This window comes from Callithrix jacchus, chromosome 8 (assembly GCF_049354715.1).
Source record: "Callithrix jacchus isolate 240 chromosome 8, calJac240_pri, whole genome shotgun sequence".
Lineage (NCBI taxonomy): Eukaryota > Metazoa > Chordata > Mammalia > Primates > Cebidae > Callithrix > Callithrix jacchus.
In genome coordinates this window covers 60,165,275-60,182,066 of record NC_133509.1, presented here as the reverse complement: position 1 = coordinate 60,182,066, position 16,792 = coordinate 60,165,275, and the positions used below count along the sequence as shown (strand labels likewise).

General features: G+C 36.5%; 1 long non-coding RNA gene across 1 annotated transcript in view; it reads right to left on the bottom strand.

Moving 5' to 3' along the window:
• Positions 1-16,587, bottom strand: part of LOC103795698 (uncharacterized) — a 174,553-nt gene extending 157,966 nt beyond the window's left edge. Inside the window, exons 1-2 of the long non-coding RNA XR_013521690.1 lie at positions 16,373-16,587; positions 5,005-5,050 (exon numbers count right to left, since the gene is read on the bottom strand). This is a non-coding gene — a long non-coding RNA (uncharacterized LOC103795698). The remainder of the gene's footprint in view (positions 1-5,004; positions 5,051-16,372) is intronic.
• Between the last annotated feature and the right edge of the window lie 205 nt (positions 16,588-16,792).

The following is a 16,792-nucleotide window of genomic DNA, read 5'->3' as shown; positions in this document are numbered from 1 at the left end:
CCATTCTATATAAAACTAGTCTCTGGTTTATTGCTTGGATAATTTTTATTTTTTTAAATTTATCTGTGTATTTGCCCGTTTTCTTATTTCTACAATAACAATGCAAGTTCCTGAGTGGAAGGGCCATGTCTCCATCATTTTTGTATGTGTGTGTCCCCAGTCTCTGACAAGATGAGACTTATAAGTCATCAAAGAATGTTTATTTAATGAATAAAGGTATCAATAAATCAGCAGAAAAGTAGGAGATAAAAAAAAATCTCACTTCTTTTCAAAAACATCTTCTGACTGTGTTGCCTGGAGCTATGATAGTCTTTTCTCCCTGTTCTCTTTTTTGCATTATTGTCATTGTTAATATTAGCTGATGTTTACAGAGTGCATGTTGTCAGTGTTATTGCAGGGATCAGACATACTTAGAGATGTAAGACATTTTCTCTCCTGATGTCCTAAATGAAGTGTAAATAATCAATGGGGAAAAAGAATGACCACAGAGAACTAGAGGTTAAGGAGATTTTCATAAAAGATCCCTTGGGACTCAAGAGCAACACTGAAGGGGGAGTTAGGAATTAGAAACCATGTAAAGGAAAATAAAGGGCACTCAACACAAAGAAAATGGAAAATTGGAGAGTAACCAGGGTATATGGAATAAGTGAGATTATATTTATATATAGTTTGATTTGACAGCAAATGTTTGGGCAATTCTTGCTGAGTGTATGATTTGTACAATCGTATATCCATTAATTACACACTACTTTTTTTTTTTTTGAGATGGAGTTTCGCTCTTGTTACCCAGGCTGGAGTGCAATGGCACTATCTCGGCTCACCGCAACCTCCGCCCCCTGGCTTCAGGCAATTCTCCTGCCTCAGCCTCCTGAGTAGCTGGGATTACAGGCACACGCCACCGTTTTATGCCCAGCTAATTTTTTGTAATTTTTAGTAGAGACGGGGTTTCACCATGTTGACCAGGATGATCTCGATCTGCCGACCTCGTGATCCACCCACCTCGGCCTCCCAAAGTGCTGGGATTACAGGCTTGAGCCACCACGCCCGGCCAATTACACACTACTTTATAAATATCTTCATTTGATATCTTGAACAATAATTTGAATTATTTATCTATATCACAAATATATTTTTCTTTCCAATGAGATTATAAACCTAAGCAGGATTTTTGTCCCATTCATCTTAGCATTTATAGAATTTCAGATTGTCCAAATCAGAAACCACTCTGTCTTCTACTTGAAAATGATGGCTCTCTATGGCATATTAATAAAGGATCATCCAGCCTCTCAAACTTTTCACAGGATTCTCATGAGGCAGCTTGTTTCAATATCAAATAGTTTTTTATTGTAGCAAATTCTTAAATTCCTTTTCAACTTTTCACCACTAATCCTAGTTAAGTCCTCCAAAATTATACCAAACAAAAATTAATCATTTTTTTATAAAATAATCCCTTGCATATTTGAAGGCAGAATTATTTTTTGTGTTTTTCTAGGCTAAATCTTATTTTCACTAGCTATTCCTTAAACATATTAGAACTCATGTTTAAATGCACCTATTTTCCCAGACAATTGAATAACTATTTAAGCTCCATAACAGCAAGAACACTGCTTGTTTCATTTACAATGTTTTCATCTCAACTATAATCATGTTGACAAATACTAGGCCATCAAAAACACTTGATAATTTGTGACGGATTAAGATTAAAAGCTTTCACCAGTGCAATAAAGCAAGAAAAATATGTAGCAGGGATCTAGTTAAAAAGGAAGAAGTAAAACTCTATTCACCGACATTACCCTCTGTATAAAAAAAGTATGAAATAGCTAAAAGATACTAGAACAAGCAAGTCAGCAAGGTTGTAGGACACAAAGATCAACTATACAAAAACCCAACTACATTTCTATATACTAGCAGTAAGTAGAAAATTAAAAAACAATTTTAATCTCATCCAAAATATGAGAAACTTAAGAGATATTTGACAAAAGATATGTAAAAATTTGTAACCTGAGAAATATAGAACACTTCTTAGAGATAATTATACAACATTGTCTAGAGAAAAACTAAGTGAAAAAATAACCATGTTTATGGGTCAGAAGGCTCAGTATTACTAAAAGGTCAATTTTCCTTAACTTGATCTGTAGATTCAATCCTATTACAATCAAAATTCTGGAAGCTTTTCTGAAGAATGTGATGAATTGATTCTAAAAGACATGAAAATATGAAAGAGAGAGAATAGCACAACTTTAAAGAATAAAAATGCTGGGAGGCTAGAAGTACCTAAGTTCAAAACACATAAAAAGATTAGTATAAAGCTAGTCACCAGGACAATATGGAATTGGCTTAAATATAACCAAGTACAAAGGAACAAAATGGAAAATTTAGTACAGACTCATACCTATATAAGCAACAACAAAGGCAAATTCAATGGAGTAGGGATAGTCTTCCTAACGAATTGTGTAATTCATACTTGAACCAAAATCAATAATTATGCCAAGTGAATTACATATTAATTATGTAATATATACCTAATGTAAAATAAAATGTGTGTGATGTAAAATGTAAATGTAAAAATGAAAACTAAGAGCTAGACAATCACATGAGAAAAATCTTTGTTACCTCGTTAGGCTGACTTCATTGATTAGACACTAAAAATATAATACATGAAACAATATTAATGAATTAGACTTCATTAAAATGTCTACTCTTTGACACTTTAGAAAATGAAAAGGTAAGACAGATTGGTAGAAAGTATCTGCAAATCAAACACCTGTTAAAGTGATTGTGTTAATACACAAAACTTCAAAAATCCATTGATAATAAAACCCAATAAAATATGGACAAAAAATCTGAATTGACATTTACCAAAAAAGATAAACTAATAGGAAGCACACAAAAAAGGTGCTCATGATCATAAGTAATTAGGGAAACACAAAAATCATAATGAGATACCTTAACACACCTGTTGAAATAGCTAAAATTAAAAAGACTGATCATAGCAAGTATTGGTCCAGATATGGAAGAATTGCAATTCTCAACACTGCTAATGTGAATGTAAAATGGTAGAACCACACTGAAAAATGGTTTTGTAGTTTCTTAAGAAATCAAACATATACATACCATGGTAATCAAGAGAAAGAAAAGTATATCTTCAAATGAAGATTGGATTTTGCATTTTAATGATAAGAGCTTTATTTGCAATGGTTCCAAACTGGAAACAACCCAAATGTTCATTGATTGGTGAATAGTCATATCAGTATAATGGAACACTGTTATGCAATAAATAGAATAAATTATTAGTAGAGAAACATGAATTAACCTCAATCATGCTGAATCAGATAAATTGAAAGAAAAAACATATACTTCAAATGTTCACTTTTATAAAATTCTAGGAAATGCAAACTAATCAATGGTGACAGAGAATAGATGAATGGCTGCCTGAGATGCAGAGTGGGTAACCAGGGAGGGGCAGAAAGAAAGACATGAGTAAACTTTTCCTTGTTATGTATACACACAAATTTTCTTGATTGTGGTGATAATTTCCATTGGTACATAACATACCAAAACTTATAAAAACGTAGACACTAAGTATGTTCAGTGTATTGCAATGACAATTATACCTCAATAAAGCTGTTATATAAATAATATACATTTGAAGTCAGTTATATCTAGATTTAAAAATCATCTTGTTCATTTATGAGCTGTGTGCTTTTGGACAAGTTACATAACCTTTCATTTTTATTTTAAATTGATTATTTTAGAATCCCTTCAAACTTCACAGAAATGATGTGAATATAAGTAACAAGGTGTCTTAGATGGGTAAAAGAGCTCCAATGCTGGTGAAGACGCACAAACTCCACCCTCCCCATTTGAAACTACTAATCTGCAAAGGGACTGAGAAGCTTTTGGCGGGAGTTGGGAATTGAGAGGACACATCTCTGTTCTCCATTCATCTTCTGCCATATTCACATATGTCTGATGGACTGGAAGGATAATGAAAACCCTTAGTGGTGGAAATTTCCAATAGGGAAGGAGGAGACTAGCTGGTGCTGTACAGAGGTCTAATATTTTCCAACTACGGCAATGACAAACAAGCCACAGCTCCAGCTAGCCTAGCTATACTGAAGATAGTTGTGCTCTCTGAGGATGAGACCAAATGTATGTGAAACGAACCTTCCTGCTTATTTTCCTATATAAGCAGATTTATTGTAGCATATCCCAAACTGAATACAGCAGAGATATCTATCTGCCTCTCTATTCACAAAAGCATCACAGGAGCAATCCGGTCTTCAGCACTGAGTGCCACAGTTGTGTTTCATTGGCATTAGGTAGCAAGGAATAACCCGTACTGATCTGACAATGTCAGTGCACTTGGAGATTTCCTCCAAGTAATTAAGTTGTGAATTTTCCTCAGGCAAATGAGTGATATTATATAGGAAAAAGAGATGGGTATTATCTTTAGCAAATTTCATGTGTAGTTATTGCAGGTAACAACTGAGAAACTGAAGTTACAAATAGGAGAAAGAAAAATTACTTTGAAGACTCATGTCCATAGTATGTCATTAGAGAAATACCATATTTCCAAACTTGATGGAAACCTTTCTTTCCTGATCTTACTAAATTCCCTAGCATACCTCAACAATGCAGTTTATTATCATAATCTTGAAACATGTTTTTTCCAAATCCTAAGATAGCTCATAATCCAATTTTTTACCTTTCCATTTACTTTTTTTTCCTGCCTCTCCATCCTTTTCAAAATATATTTCTCCAACCAAAACTTGTGTCTTAATCTTCACATTTTTGTATTCAACTGTCTACCTAACATCACGACAGTGATATCTCATTATACCACAAATTCAATATATTCTGCTTCCTAACCTTTTCTTCCTTTAGTCTTCATCATTATCACATACCAACCAAGCAGGAATGAGCCAGAGACCTGGGAATAATAGTTCATTTCTAGTCTGTCAGTCTAGAAACCTATGAAATAAGAAAATAAGTTTACTTAACTTGAATTATTCTCAATGAATCCATCTAGTTCTTGTAGCTTCTTTTCCTGAAATTAAAAAGTACTGATATAAGAATCTTCTAGAAAATGTTAAGGGACCCATTGTAAAGTATACAAATATATAGTAAATAGCCTCTCATTCCATTTTCTTGTTTTTCTATTTACTCTCACTGAAACATTTAGTTTTTATTTAGATAATTTTTTATAAATACTGAATGTGTAATGTCACCTATATTGAATTTTGAAGCATTTGTGATCTCCTGAGGCATTTCCCTTTATCTCCTATCCTGCACTGGTAAACTTGATAAACCTAACTAGCCAAGACTGTCATTTCATTCCCAGAGGTAGCATTACTTTTTAGTCAGTGTGGCCACTGGGGAGTGAACCAGGATAAATGGGATTAAAATGAAACAATAGGAGGTTCAGGTTAAACACTAAAAGAAACGTGTCGAGAAAAGGTCACTTAGACATAGGAACAATTCCCCTTGAGAATGTAGAAATATCTTCATTGTAAGTTTTCCTTTTTTTTCCTAATGCAGTTAGACTAAAGTTCAAGAGTCATTACCTCACATTTCACAGTAGGCAATCCAGTTTTTTCCCCCCTATATTAAGGAAGAGTTGAAAGCGGGAATCCATACTACCTGGGCATGATACTTAACACCGTATAGAAAGGAAGCATTTCATGGCCCTTCCTATGAAATTCCCCCTTCTATTCTCCTCAGGAATTAACTTGTGACTCTGGAGAGTAAGGTTTAAAACCAGAGTTGTTACCAGTGATAAAACTCATACCTCTTTTGAATTGATTTAAACATTTGTTTAGAAGGGATTCGTTTGAAGCTATTACTCTATGACTGTTTTAAAAAAACCTAGTGGAGTCATCTGTATATATTTGGCATTTAGTTTCTGTTAATAATGCTGTTAAATGAAGTTAGTTTTCTAATGAGTGAAACAATGAAATTAAATCTCTTTTCCCCACAGGCATTCCTCCAGCAGAATCATAGTTTCTATCAGTCAAGGGATGTATAATCGGAGAACTCTGCATGCAAAAAGGCCGAGCTCTATTTTGTGGTAGACTAAGAAGTGGGAAACAGAACTTACTTTATCATGCACACTCATTCTTTTTTTATTATTTATTTTATTATTTTTTATTGCATTTTAGGTTTTGGGGTACATGTGCAGAACATGCAAGACAGTTGCATAGGTACACACATGGCAGTGTGTTTTGCTGCCTTCCTTCCCTTCACCCACATTTGGCATTTCTCCCCAAGCCATCCCTCCCCAGCTCCCCACCGCTGTTCCTTCCCTATTCCCCCCAATAGACCCCAGTGTGTAGTACTCCCTTCCCTGTGTCCATGTGTTCTCATTTTTCATCACCCGCCTATGAGTGAAAATATGCGGTATTTCATTTTCTGTTCTTGTGTCAGTTTGCTGAGAATGATGTTCTCTAGATGCACACTCATTCTTTTCCACCTTCACTGGTCAGAGGCCCCATGAAAGTCAGACAAATCAAATGCATTCTTAATTGTTTTTTTAACTCACCAATTTTTAATTTTGGTGTCACTTCTATTGACACATAATTGTTATTGAGGGCTAATGACATTAGTTTTAGAATAATGTATATATCACTATGACATAAACAAATGAACATACTTAATAAACTTCTAAGCATAGTGCAATTTCCCAGCCTTCACTGGTTCTATCTCTGGATTTGCAATGATTTCATTGGAGGAGGTGATGCAGGGGAATGGAGTCCTTCTTTATGATTTTTATAGATGTTGAATGGCTCCAAAGGAAAGGTGACATACCAGTTGCCTGTAGGCAAGATTGAGTCTGCAGATATATTTTACGTAGTTCTTATAATTCTGTCAAGAAATTTGATGGAAAGCTTTGGTTCTTTTGGTAGGAGTTTAGGACATTAATTCTTTATTGAAACATTCTGATAATCTTTCTCTAACAATAGTGACTGGATTGTCAATATAGATTTTTACAAAAGGCAGGATTACAAAATAGTATTCATATTTTGAACTGGTTACAATATAATCCTAAGTTCTCTATCACCATCTATATTTTCTCCCTTTTTTACTTCATAATATAAATTTATCACTGTTCTTTCTAACTGGTTAGTCTTGCTCCTTAAATCTCAGTTACTCCCTGTCATGCCAGCTACTTTCCTTCCTTTACTAAGAAGAATGATGGTATTTTTTGGTGAGTTTATTCAACTTTCCTCTTCTCTACTATATCATTTCTCTGTTTCTTTAAAATTTGTTTTACCCTCTTTTATATGATTTCTTTAATTTGACATTCATGCTCATAATTTTTCTATTGGTTTGGTTTTTTAAGTTTATCCCATCTCATTAATTAATTTAAAAGAAAAAATGGGCACCTATCTGTATGTATAAGTTTCATCAATTGCCAAATTCTATGTATTTGTGACTATATTAGTCTGTTCTGATGCTGTTGATAAAGACATACCTGCAACTGTATAGAAAAAGAACTTTAATTGGACTTACAGTTCCATATGGGTGGAAGGACTCAGAATCATGGCAGGAGGCAAAAGGCAGTTCTTACCTGATGGCAGCAAGAGAAAATGAAGAAGATGCAAAAGCAGAAACCCCTGATAAAACCATCAGATTTTGTAACACTTATTCACTACCACAAGAACAATATGGGTGAAACCACCACGATTCAAATTATCTCCCACCAGGTCCCTCCCACAACATAGAATTATGGGAGTGCAATTCAAGATGAGATTTGGGTGCAGACACAAGCCAAACCATATCATTCTGCCCCTGGTGCTTCAAAATCTCATGTCTTTACATTTCAAAACCAATCATGCCTTCCCAACAGTCCCTCAAAGTCTTAACTCATTTCAGCATTAACCCAAAAGTCCACAGTCCAAAGTCTCATCTGAGACAAGGCAAGTCCCTTTTGCCTATGAGCCTGTAAAATCAAAAGCAAGCTAGTTACTTCCTAGTTACAACGGCGTTAGGTAAATACAGCCATTCCAAATGAGAGAATTTGGCCAAAACAAAAAGGTTACAGGACCCATGCAATTCTTAAAATCCAGTGGAGCAGTCAAATTTTAAAGCTCCAAAATGATCTCCTTTAACTCCAAGTCTCACAGCCAGGTCACACTGATATAAGAGGTGGGTTCCCATGGTCTTGGGCAGCTTCACCTCACGCTTTGCATATTTTGGGCTTTGCAGGGTACAGTTTCCTTCCCAGCTGCTTTCACAGGCTGGCACTGAGTGTCTGCATCTTTCTCAGGTACACAATGCAGGCTGCCAGTGGATTTAACATTCTGGAGTCTGGAGGATGGTAGCCCTGTTCTCACAGCTCCACTAGGAAATGTCCCAGTATAGACTCCGGCAGGGGGCTTTGACTCCCCACTTTCCTTCTGCACTGCCCTGGCAGAGGTTCTCCATGATGGCCCCGACCCTGAAGCAAACTTCTGCCTGGGCAGCCAGGCATTTCCAAACATCTGCTGAAATATAGGCAGAGGTTTCCAGACTCCAATTCTTGACTTCAGTGCACTTGCAGGCTCAACACCATGTGGAAGCTGCCAAAGCTTGGCGCTTGCACCCTCTTAAACTATGGCCTTGAGCTCTATGTTGACCTCTTTCAGCCACAGCTGGAGCAGTTGTGAGGCAAGGCATCAAGTCCTTAGGCTGCACACAGGACATCATGAGAACCCTGGGTTGTTAAATCATTTTCTCCTTGGTCTCCAGGCCTGTGATAGGAGGGGCTGGTGTGAAGACCTCTGACATGCCCTAGAGTCATTTTCCCCATTATCTTGGGGATTAACAATTGGCTCCTTATGCAAAGTTCTGCAGATGGCTTGAATATCTTCTCAGAAAATGAGTTTTTCTTTTCTATCACATTTGTCAGGCTGCAAATTTTCTGAACTTTTAGTCTTTCCTTTCCTTATAAAACTGAATGCCTTTAACCACACCCAAGTCACCTCTTGAATGCTTTGATGCTTAAAAATTTCTTTCACCAGATACCCTAAATCATCTCTTTCTCAAGATCAAAGTTTCATAAATCTCTAGGGCAGGGGCAAAATCTCAGCAGTCTTTTTGCTAAAACATAACAAGCACCATTGCTTCAGTTCTCAACAAGTTCCTTATGTGAGTTCACCTCAGCTTGGACCTTATCATCCATATTGCTATCAGGCTTTTTTGGTCAAAGCCATTCAACAAATCTCTAAGAAGTTCCAAACTTCCCCACATTTTCCTGTCTTCTTCTGAATCCTCCAAATAGTTCCATCCTCTGCCTTACACTCAGTTCCAAAGTCATTTCCACATTTTCAGGTATCTTTAACAGCAATTCCACTCTGCTGTTACCAATTTACCATATTAGTCCATTTTCACACTGCTGAGAAAGACATACCTGAGACTGGGTAGAAAAAGAGGTTTAATTGGACTTACAGTTCCACGTGGCTGGGAAGACTCAGAATCATGACGGAAGGTGAAAAGCACTTCTCATGTTGCAACAGCAAGAAAAAACAAAGATGCAAAAGCAGAAACCCCTGATAAAACCATAAGATCTCATGAGACTTATTCACTACCATGAGAACAGGATGGAGGGAACTGCCCTTATGATTCAAATGATCTCCCATTGGGTCCCTCCCACAACACATGGGAACTATGAGAGTACAACTTAAGGTGAGATTTGGGTAGGGACACAGAACCAAACCATATCACTGACTAAGACAAAATCAAGGTCTTACTGACAATGGAAAAAACTTTTTGTAACCATTAATTATAATCTGAAATACTTATAAAGAACTTCAAGAAAAGAAAAAGAAGAACTTCAATGAACTATGAGAATACAGAGGAGAGTAAAGGGATTAATTTTGCCTATAATGTGAAATGTAAGGAGCTTGATCTGGAGGATAAGAGACTCAATGGGAACATCTAAGAGAGCATCTAAGAGATAAACCTCAAAGTGTGTTTCCTGATGAAACTTAACTTTAGAATTCTGCTCTTGCATGGATCTCTTCCAATGTGTTCCTATGGTCATATGTTTTTTGTACTAATATACAAAAGTGGGTATGTTAACCATTGCTATAAATTTCTCTTTCTACTCCAACATACCCTGCCTGGCTCAGGTGGCTTGGAGCAGCCACAGGCTTTTGTGGTACATGATTAGGAGAATGTTGGAGATCATTTGGGTTAATGGCATAAATTTCTATGGTTTGCCATCATATCCATATGTGGATAAGTTATAGCAGGCCATTCCAAGGTATGTATAAGTGTCATAAATATTCCTCCCACATATTGTGTAAACTTGCCTATGGTTAGGACACAAAGGTATGAGCCTAGAGGTCCCATCTAGCTATGATGTGGACCTGACACAATAAGAATGTGGTAGGTGTATTGGGTAGTGAGGGAGAACAGGATTTAAAATGTGCAGAACCATAAATTAATCTGTGGAGAGCTCCAGTCACTTGATGTGCAAAATTATAAACAAAGGAAGATATGATCTCATTGATAGTCAAAATGAAAGTTCTTTTACAAGAAATATACTTTATAATTTAAGAATTTATAAATACAACTGATACTACAGATTTTCCCAAATCTTAAAATATTCTTGAAAACTGGCATGATCTTACCAGTAATGAAACAAGAAGCTTAAATAATGTTTTCTAAAATATCAATTAAAAATTTTTCATCCACATTAAAAGAAAGGTCAAAATATTTTTGTATTCTTTCTACTGAAAAGAATACAAAATAAATAAATATGAGCAAAATTTATATGAGCAAAATATGTATTCTACTGAAAAGAATACAAAATAAAATAAATATGAGCAAAAAATGTTGGAAAAAATACAAAGCTGTGTCAGAGGTTAACTTATAAAAACATGCTTTTTTATTTGGAAAACTTTGTAATATTAGCTTTTAAAATGTATAATATCACTGATTTTCTCATTCTAAGGTCATGTTAATTTTTTATACTTAAATTTACATTTTTAAAGGTATAGCATCTTTCTCAAAGAGGGCTCCCAAAATTATGTAAATTTCAGGGAGTACAAATAAAAGTAAATAAATTTAAATTTTCCAGGCAAATTTGAAATTTTCCAAGTAAAGAAAACAATCTGTATTAAGATCGATATCACATATTATTCAGGATCCCACTCACATCAGGCGAACTCAAGTAGGAATAAATCTGGGAAAATTCAATAAAGTGTGGGCAGAGTACAGTGTGTATAAGAGATGGTGCATCATATCTATTAACTATCTGTTACCAGGCCTGGGTCTAAGGAGTGAGGGGAGATAACAGTTAGCTAGAACCCAGAAGAAGTGAACCTTTAGGAAAGACTTTCCCTGGAGAGGAGCTATGTACTTTGAGAAATGCAAGAGACCAGAATAACTAAACAGAAGAGCAGCTGGGGGAATACCTACATAGACTCTCACTTCATTTTCTCTGACCACTCTTATGCCTTAAATTTATTTTAAAGAAATATTGAGAATTTCCTTATAACTTAACCCTAACCCTAGTATCACAAACGCAAGCCTGTGGAAGTGGCCCGATTATGTTAGAAGATACAAGGCAGAGTGCAAGATAGAGATGTATACATGTTAGTCTGAACAGGCAGACAAAAATATCTGGCTATATGTATCACAAATATGTGCATATATATGTATATATGTACATATGTGCACATGTATTACACAAATATGCAAACCTGTATACAATATGTGTTATGTATAGTTACACTTAAAAATGAAATCCCACCCACCTTGCTTATTGATTTATAACCTGTTTAATTCACTTAATAACAGTTACATTATAAACTCTTTCGTTTGCCAGGATTCTAATACAATGGATTTTTGTAGGTTCTATTTTGGTTCTATTTGGTTCTATTCATAATAGTTTAGGACATTAAATTCTTGAAGTACTCATATTTTTAGCTAGTTGTGACATAATCCTGAGTCCTCCACCACCATTATTGTTTCTCCCTTTTTTAGTTCATATGAGTTATATGGTTCTACTTTCTTTGGCACATGTAACTTTCATTTAAGTTACTTAAAAATTTTCCCTATTATATAAAGACCTATAATGTCCTTGTAAATCAATTTTAATTCTCAACAATATTTCCTTAAAATAAATTTAAAGAAGTATTTTCAGGATCAAAGGAGTACCCATTTCAAGTTCTCATCACCAGAATGCTCCCCAGGAAGACTATGCCTGTGTACATTGCCATCATCTTCATATTCATGCTTATTTCCTTCACATCCTCACCAACTTACACTATAAACTCTCTTGAGAGAGCTATATATCTACCTTCCTACCATTTCTCACCCCTGAATTTTTGTAATTGGAAACTTTTCTCTTGGCAGTGAACAGTGACTTCTCAATTTTGAATTCTAATGGCTATTTATCACTCTTCTCATTGACCTTACCATATTTGATATTATTGACCTTGAGCTCCTATTTGAATAATCTCTCTTTGCTTTGGGTCCTTCGATACAATTCAATGCTGATTTGAATTCTCTCTTCTGTTTTTTGTCCATCTTCCTTTTGGTGCATACTTCTCCTGCTATCTGTTAAATATGGGCATCTCTTCAGACTCAGAGTTCTGCCACTGTTCATACATTCTGGTGGAGTCCCGCAAGCCTTCCATGCCTCTCACCTTTGTCTCTTCTTTTCCTCATTCACTGTTTCCACTGTCATTTGAGAGCTTGTTATTTTCACCTGGACCATCAATAGCCTCCTAACTGGTCCCTTGCCTCTAGTTCTAGCTGTACCTTCCTAAAATATATTTTTGCCTCTGATGCTCTCTTGAACTGCAGCATCCACTGTCCTCCATTCCCATCGTTTATCAGATGAAATACGAGCTGGTGTTTGGCAGCCCTCTTCCTCTACTCCTAAAAAAAAAAAAAAAACAGCCTATGTTCCAGTCTAGCTACACAGCTTTGCTTTGCCTTGCTTTTCCTTCCACCTATGTATTTTTTCCTCATCTCTGCTCTTCAAATGCTACCCTTTCATTAAGACCTGACTCGAAAGCACCCCCATAGGAATCTTTCTCTAGTCACACCCACTAAAAATGACCTCTATCTGCTGGGGTCTATAATCCAGAACTCTTATCTATTTGATGTTATAACTTCGTTAGAGGCTTTAATCATTACTAGATTATAAAATGATTGAAAGCAGAATATGGTGTTGCTCCTCTTCTGCCAAGCGCACTGTAAAAAGTTTTATTTTTTTGCTGGTAGGTGACTAATAAATATTAATTAAGTGTACAAGCTAGCCCTGGAGCAATTCTGCTGAACTTTGGGTTTAAGAACAGTTAAGGAAAGCTCAGAAATAGTTCATGGGTCATAGCCTATCTCCAGTTTCAGGTCTTCCAAAATATTCTACTTAAAGATGCTATGACAATTTAAATTTCATGTATTCAGTTAAGCAATAATTATGTCCAATATGGCCTTACTGGCTGCCCCAGAATTTTAGAAACTGCAAAAGAATTTGTGTTTCATTTTACAAGGTCTAACAATTTACTCACGTTTCTACCACTGAACAATTCAATGCTCGTCTTTGATGGCACATGGCAACATTAGCCACCCACAAACCTAGGATAGCCAGTTAATGTCTCAGTCTTCATTGCCACGTTTTGGTCTTGCCCAAAGGGGACAAATTTTATTCTTCCTCTTCACACAATCATGTTTCATAGGGCTAAGTTAAAAAACAAAGTGAAGCATTTAGAAGTCATAAGACCAGCAACAGGAAAGTGAGGAAAACCTGCCTGTCATGTAAAACATAAAGCCATTTTGCCAAGTTAACAAAGAATGAAGAGGTGCAGTGGGTAAGGCAGATATATGATTTCTTTTCTGCTTAACTCTGTGCAAGCTATTCCCCTAGCTCTGTGCCTGTCTCTCCTTTCTTATGTGACTTTAGGCTAGTCATTTCACGTACTCATACCTGGCTTGTGAAGAGTACCACCCCCAACCTTCTACTTCTTACCTCCCAGGCTACAGGCATGCAGGTTGCTAATGCTCTGAGACCTCCCCAGCCTGACCTAGACTCCCACACAATAAGATATTCTCTGTGCCATTTGTACAGCACCTTTCTCAAGCATGGAGACCTCACACAACCCAGCAGTGAACCATGAGGCAGCAGGAGGCAGCATCAATGGGCGACATCTAACACACGTTCAGGAAAAACAAAATTAAGCAGCAAAGCTCTTTAGAGCAACAGAGGCTTTTAAAGAGAGTTCTCTCAGGTAATGTAAGCAGCTGCTTTCTCACCAGTCTCACAAGGGCATGCCATGGGGCCAAAGGAGCAATCTCTCTAGCCTCAGGAGAAACAGCTGAGCTGCAATGATGACCAAATCCATTTATTTTCATGTCTCAATGAAAATACTGGATAGTTTGTAAATCACACATGGTCTGATCGCATTCCTTTTAAGAATACACAGCAGATTTTGTACTCTGGGCACAGCCAATTTATTCACATAGGGGAAGTATTTGATCAGCCTCACTGCACAGAGATTCTTAGATGAATGTGGCTGCTCGGTTTCTTACTAAATTAGGAGAAGTAGAGCAAGTGTGACCAGAGATGGGGTGCTGAGAAGGTACAGGGATATCACATGGAAAATCTGGCCTGTGTACTATAAGGTCTAAGCAGGTGAGAAATAACATTCATGTCTGGTCAGTTTTAATTTCTGAACACAGCTTACAATCTCCAGTTCAACCACATGTTGACCTCCAATTAAACCATACCATGTAAGGCCCTGATGGCACGAATACAGAGAAATCACATTCTCCACAGTGCTGTCAGGAGCAGAACAGAATGGTAATTTTGCATTTGGTTTTGTTTGTCAGCCTGCATTTTAATGTATTTTCTAATATGACCACGTGATCCAGAACCAACCCCACATTGTTCTCCCTGATAAGCCTGGGGAATAAATTCCTCCAAGGCATCCTTGCAAAGGGACTTATCTCTTTAAGTTTGCTGAGTTTCTGAGTGGGTGGAATAGGTTATGCTTTGCATTTCAAGAAAAAGAATGAAATGCCACCAACAACACAGAATTTAAATACTGGCGTTGCCAGAACTCAGAGTGTGCTCTTTAAAGAAAATGTAAGATTTCACCCACATCTGAAATACGTGTTTTTATGACTGTTAGTTGGATCTTCAAATCATTATTTTTAAATGGCCATCAACACAATGCATATTTACTTAGAAGCTTGTTATGTGTTAGTTGGTAAATGACCAGGGTTAGGTGATGTTAGCTTTGTACATGAGAACAAAAAGGATTTTTAAAAATTTTCCAGTTTCTTATCTCCTGTGACGGTATTATAACTATGTAGTCTAAGGATTAACTTAATCTTTCTGCAGACTCTGTAGAAAGATAGGCTTGGTTCAAATCCAGACTCCGTCTCTCAGGCAGACTACTTCATCCCTTCATGTCTCAATTTTCACATGTTCGAAATGGTGTGACAACAACCTTCTAGGATGGGTGTGAGAAGTAAATAAGTCATCTCAAGTGCTTAGCACTGTGCTTTAGAGAAAAAGTGCACATAAATGTCCATTTTTATTATGATTAAGGTTTATAAGGTTCAGATTAATATGATTGAGGTCCTGAGAACTATCAGCAAATGCCAGCTTCTGTTTTTGATAAGCTTACCTCTAAAGTAGCACATTATCTTTTCATATCATCACTAAAGAAGATTTTACTATTGGAGCTCTTCAGCCCTCTCTTTAGTTTAAGGACTTATCTTCCTTTATGGTCTCTTTTTCCATGCTCAGCTCCTTTTTACCAGAGGTTACTGCCGCCTCTGTAGGATCTATGACCTTGTTACTCTTTTAGCCCCTAACACTTGTAATTTTGTTACTTTTTTTTTTTTTTTTTTTTACTTCAACGTCCTTCTTTTCCAACTAGATTGAAGGCTGTTTGAGAACAGGCAGCACATCTGAACACACCACTCCTGACCAAATGAATTTTTCCTTAGGATATAAAGGAATAGGAACCAGCTCTTAGAAAAATAAGTCTGTTGCTGCAAGTACTTTTCTACGCCTAAAGAGAAATTGAAAACCTTGCATATCCTCCACACATTCAGGCCCGCTTCAGTATTTGTCAAGGCCTCAGCCATCCTCAAGAGATTGTAAAGACAAAAGACTACAGAGGTGAGAGGAATAGAAGATTAGAAAGACATATTTCAGCAATTCACAACTGCGCTTTAAGCCTCTTCACAAACGTCTCTCCCTGCACTTTGGAGAATAGGCTCAAAATATTAATTTAGGAATTCCAGGGAAAGACACTATAGCTGACACATAAAGTTCTATCATCCATCTATCCAACTATCATCTATCTATATATCTAATCTAACTATCTACCCACCCATCCACCAACCCCCACCACACACTTACCTATGTCTATCAAATAGTCAATGCCTCCTTGCGACGTTCATGCAAGAATACAGCAAATTTGAAGTCATTTTCTTTTTTTTTGCATGATTTTGATCATAATGAGAAAGCCAGTTGGCCATAAATATAACTAGGGATCTGATTAATGCAGCCTAAGTTGTTGCTCTCAGCAGTTGACACATAGCCTTCTGCACCTACGAACGACTCTGCTGAATGTCACTTTCATTATTGTGCTGCTTGCACAATCACTGGGAAACAACTGCAGCTTTGTGGGTATGGACTGAATGCCAGGGATGAAGACGGCATTTCCAGTATGTTTGCCACTGTTTTTTTTTTTTATGATTTTTCAAATGAATATAGTCTCTGTCCTTCTGTTCTTTAGAATGTATATGTTGGGCTTCAATGATTTCAAAGCTAATGGTA